Raw genomic sequence first — 5035 nt, forward strand, 5'->3', positions numbered from 1 at the left:
CCTCTGCCTCCCGAGTGCTGGGATTAAAGGTGTGCGCCACCACCGCCCGGCTAAAGAATATCTTCATAAGGCATGAAGGATATGAGAAAACTCAAAAGAGATGGAATACCACAAGAGGAAAATGTGCCTGACAAAGGCATTCCTGATGGCTAGCAGCTAGATGGGACCACTCGCCACCACATATTAAATATATACTAATAAAATCAAAAGACTGAACACACAGTCAAAAGATTTTTATTAAAGATTTGTGGCTGCAACATTGTACCTATTACAATATCCAATGTGACATATCATCAAATTCTAATCAGAGCCTGGTATGGTGATAACCTGGAATCCAGCACTTCGAAGATGGAGGCAGGAGGATTTCTAGGAGTTTAAGGCCAGCCTGAGCTATAATAGTGAGATCCTGTCCCCAGGCGAACAGAAGGCTGAAGAAATGCTGCCCCCACAAATGTGTCCTTATTTGAATCACTTCGTTAAGATGTATCTCTAAGGATTTTTATTAATGCGTATGTGTGTAAATGAATGTCGTGTGTATGCAGATGCCCTCAGGACAGAAGTGGGTGTGGGATCCCCAGGAATTTTACATTGCAGATGGTTGTGAGCTACCCGATACAGGTGCTGGGAGGTGAACCTGGATCCTCTGCGCGAGCAGCAAACTCTTAACTGCTGAGCTATCTCTCCAGCTCCTTAAAAAAATTCATTAAAAATCCTTTTACATTTATTTATTTATTTTTGTTTGTTACGGGGGCCTCCTCGGTCATAGCAGGCGTATGGAGGCCAGAGGACACCTTGAAAGGGCAGGCTCTCCTCTTCCACCATGTGGCCTCCAGGGACAGAACTCCAGTTGTCAGGCTTGGCAGCAAGCACCTTTACTGGCTGACTCATCTTGGCAGCCCATAAACTTGAAATTTGACTTTGTAGTATTAGAATTAGATATTAAGATAAAGCCATTCATAAGGTCTGGTGAGGTTGTTCAGTGGTTAAGCTGTTCTTGCAGAGAACCTGGGTTTGGCTTCCAGAACCCACGTAGTAGCTCATAGCAGTCTGCAAACTACGCAATAGTCTGGGGCACAATTAAAAGTTCTTGGCTTCCAAACTTAAAAGCCTCGGTGTAAAAATCATTTTTAGTTCAGTTATCTCCTCTTAAAGAGTTCAAACTTTGTCCTAGCTTTTTCAAAATAATCTTTAAGACGTGTTTATTTAATATGTGTGGGTGTTTGTGATTAAGAGCATGCAGTGCCCACAGAGGCCAGAAAAGGGCATCACAATCCTTTGGAACTGAAGTTACGGACGGTTGTGAGCTGTCACATGTGGGTGTCGGGAATTGAACCCAAGTCCTCTGAAAGAGCAGTCAGGGATGGTAAGCCAGCCTCTGACCTAGCTTCTTAAAGAATAACAGTGAAAATGGCAAGGGATGAGTTTTTTCTCATGTGGAGAAGTTCTGTTGTTTCTCACTCTCATGTTAGCTGAAGCTGAGTGTGTCAGGGAACTGTACTCAGGTGACCGGGAAGGGATACAGATGTTTCCAGAACTTTGCTGGCACGCCAGGCTGTGAGCATTGTTGTGATTGTGGGTTCTTTACTCTCTACTTACTTAAGCATTTGTACGCAAGCATAGATGTGCCACCCTGCACGTGTATGTGCTGGTGTGTGTATCCTAGGAGGACTCGAGAGAGCAAAGACATCCATCCATGGCTTGAAGGTCACCAGCAAAGAGAAAAGGAGATGTCAGCTGCTGGCTACAAACTCGGCAGCTGGCCGACACTCTCCACCAGGGAAAGCCTTCTGCCAAAATAATTGAGAATCTTGTAAAGATAACTTTCCCAGGGAGCCAGCAAGAATGCTGGGCCAGAGAGACAAAAGGCACGCATCGTAATCTTGACGGTCATTCATAAAACACCCTTTGTCTATTCAGGGAGACTTCAGTACTTGGCTGTGTGGGCCAAGAGAAAGAAAGAACAAGGAGGAATTTTTTTCATCGAGTTACTCTTTCAGTGAACTGAGCTTTCTATGAAAGGACTGAAGCCAGCTTCATTCAATGCTTTTGTTTTGAAAGCAAGGCTTGTTTTAAGTTAGAGACACCGTATGGAAAATGATTTTGATGAATGGGTCCTAGGAACTTTTGAACAACTGATGAGTTTGAAAACTGAATTCAATCCAGGGGATAAAGAATTTTTTTGTTGTTGCTATTTTAATGTTTTCTATTAGTATTTTATTAGTATTCTGTTAGCTTGTATTACGTGTACATGATGCTGGGTTTCATTATGACTTTTTCATACATGGAGTAGTGTGTTCTGGCCATATTCTCCTGGTCCCTCTTCCCGTCCTTCTAGTCTCCATTCTCTTCCAAACTAACAAAACTATTCACTTTCTGATTTCATACCTTCTGTGTGTGTGTGTGTGCACGCACATGCGTGCGCGTGTACACACACAAGTGTGTACACACGCAAGTGTGAAGGGGGAGTGAGAGAGGGAGGGGGCGGGAAAGAGAGGGAGAGAGAGAAAAAGAGAGAGAGAGAGACCCAGTGAGTTTCACTAGGGTTTTACTTTACAGGAGCATGGGTGGAGGTTTGCTTATGGGAGTGTGAGGTACCTTAGCAGTGGCTGCGCCACTGAAGACAATGTCTGTTCCATGGAATGCTTAGCTTTTAGGTAGGGATTACTTCTGGAAAAGAGACATTAAGCATCTCTCTACTCCGTGGGCTTAATCCCTGCCCTCAGCCATAACAGCAAATGACCACAGGAGGAGACCTACCATTTGTATGCACTGAGTTGTTTTTGCTTTTTGTTTTTTTTCGAGACAGGGTATCTCTGTAGCTTTGGAGCCTGTCCTGGCACTAGCTCTGTAGACCAGGCTGGTCTCGAACTCACAGAGATCCACCTGCCTCTGCCTCCCGAGTGCTGGGATTAAAGGTGTGCGCCACCATCGCCCGGCTCTATGCACTGAGTTTTAAGGATTTTCCTGAGCTTTTAAAATTAAATTTTCATTTATTTATTTTGGTTTTTCGAGATAGGGTTTCTCTGTAGCTTTGGTGCCTGTCCCGGAACTAGCTCTTGTAGACCAGGCTGGCCTCGAACTCCTAGAGATCCACCTGCCTCTGCCTCCCGAGTGCTGGGATTAAAGGCGTGCGCCACCACCACCCGGTTTAAAATTAAATTTATATGTTTTTTTTAAGTAAATATGTTTATACATTTTATCTCCTGGCCACTGTTTCTCCTTCCTCCTCTCCTCCCGTTCCTTCCCCCCATCTCCCCTCTGCTTCTGTTAGAAAGGGGCAGACCTCTTATGGGTATCAACAAAACACGGCATTTCAAGCTGCAGAAAGACTAAGTACCTCCCTGTATTAAGGCAGGACAAAGCAACCCAGTATGAGAAATAGGTTCCCCAAAGCCAGTGTTAGGGACAGCCCCTGCTCCCATTGTTAGGAATCCCACAAGTAGACCAAGCTACACAACTGTCGCATATATGTAGAGGGGCTAGGTCATTCCCATGAGGGCCTCCATTACTGGTGGGAGTGCAAAATTGGACAGCCATGTTGGAAATCAGTGTGGTGGTTTCTCAGAAAATTGGGAATCAGTCTACCTCAAGATAGTTTGTTTGTTTTGTTTTGTTATTTTGTTTTTTAAGGATTTATATGCTAGGTAGCTCATCTAAAGCTATCCGTCAGCAACTGGAATAGGGCTAGCTGCAAAGAGAAGGCTCCAGAACTTAGCAGCATTCCTCCAGAGGCCTCCCACCCTGTTGGCAGCAGCAGTGGAGTTCTGATCAAATATTTACGAGCCACGCTTCTGGCTGGGCTGTCTCAACAGAGGGAAAATCAAGTGTTGAAGGAAGGGTTGCTCATCAGAACAACATCCTAGGCGTGGATGAACATCTGCTCTTTAATGACACCGGGCGCTTTCCAACACCCCTCCCTCCTGTACTTCGGATGCATGACCCTTATTTCGTAACTGCATCTGGTCATGGCATTTCCAGAACCGCTCCATCCAGGGAGGAGGCCCACAGCCAGTGAGTCAGATCTGTAACTCGTGGAAAGGATTACGTGAATTAAGAGCAGATGCCCTGGTGCACTTAGTCCTGAGGCAGTTAAAGGACCCTGTCATCTCTCGCACCATGTGAGTCTATTTATTTTCGTCGCTGTAACAAAATACCCCAAACCATGTAATTTATAAAGAATAGGTGTTTATTCTTCCCATGGCTCTGGGGGCTGGGAAGTTCAAGAGCATGGTGCCGTATCTGCTAGCACCTTCGAAGACATCGCAGTGAGGATGCATGCCTCAGTTCAGATCTATCTTCTTCCTCTTTCTAACCCACCAAGTCACCTCTTGGAGTCCCCGTCCTGATGACCTCATTCAATCCTCATAACCTGCCAAGAGCCCCAGCTTCAAACACCCTTGACTTATGAATGTGAGCAGTTTCTAGCCCATGGGATCTGGCGGAGATAGATGCAAGGCGTGGCATCCCACACAACGGGATTCAACCTGCTACTGTCTCATTCGCCCTTCATCCGAGTGTGAGTGCAGGAAGTCAGGGTCAGGGTAGGCGGGATGACTCAGTGGGTAAAGCACTTGCCATGTGTCTTAGTTTGACTCTCTGCAGCTGTGATAAAACATTGACCAAAATACAGTCTGGGGTACGTAGTGAGACCCTGTCTGAAAAAAGCAGTTGGAATCAATTTATGAGGTCAGTCACTCAATTATCCAAGTGAACGGCAATCTCAATGAAATAGTAATGGAGAATGGGTTTATTGTTGTTGTTTTCAATTTTGTTGCATCTTATTTACTCATTTATGGGGGCAGGGCTTGTGCCATGACATACATATGACCATCAGAGGACAATCTGCAAAAGTTAGTTCTCTTTCTACCTCATGGGTCCCAGATTTGGTCTCAGATTATCAAGCTTGGCAGCAAGCACCTTTACCTTCCCAGCCATCTTTCCAGCCAGCCCTATGATTCTTCTTCTTCTTCTTCTTCTTCTTCTTCTTCTTCTTCTTCTTCTTCTTCTTCTTCTTCTTCTTCTTCTTCTTCTTCTT

The 5035-nt window shown here is 45.1% G+C and overlaps 1 protein-coding gene across 2 annotated transcripts in view; it reads left to right on the forward strand.

Moving 5' to 3' along the window:
- Positions 1-5035, forward strand: part of Pdpn (podoplanin) — a 41347-nt gene that overhangs the window by 19281 nt on the left and 17031 nt on the right. The window lies entirely within an intron of this gene.

Source organism: Microtus ochrogaster, chromosome 10 (genome assembly GCF_000317375.1).
Source record: "Microtus ochrogaster isolate Prairie Vole_2 chromosome 10, MicOch1.0, whole genome shotgun sequence".
In the NCBI taxonomy this organism is placed as follows: domain Eukaryota; kingdom Metazoa; phylum Chordata; class Mammalia; order Rodentia; family Cricetidae; genus Microtus; species Microtus ochrogaster.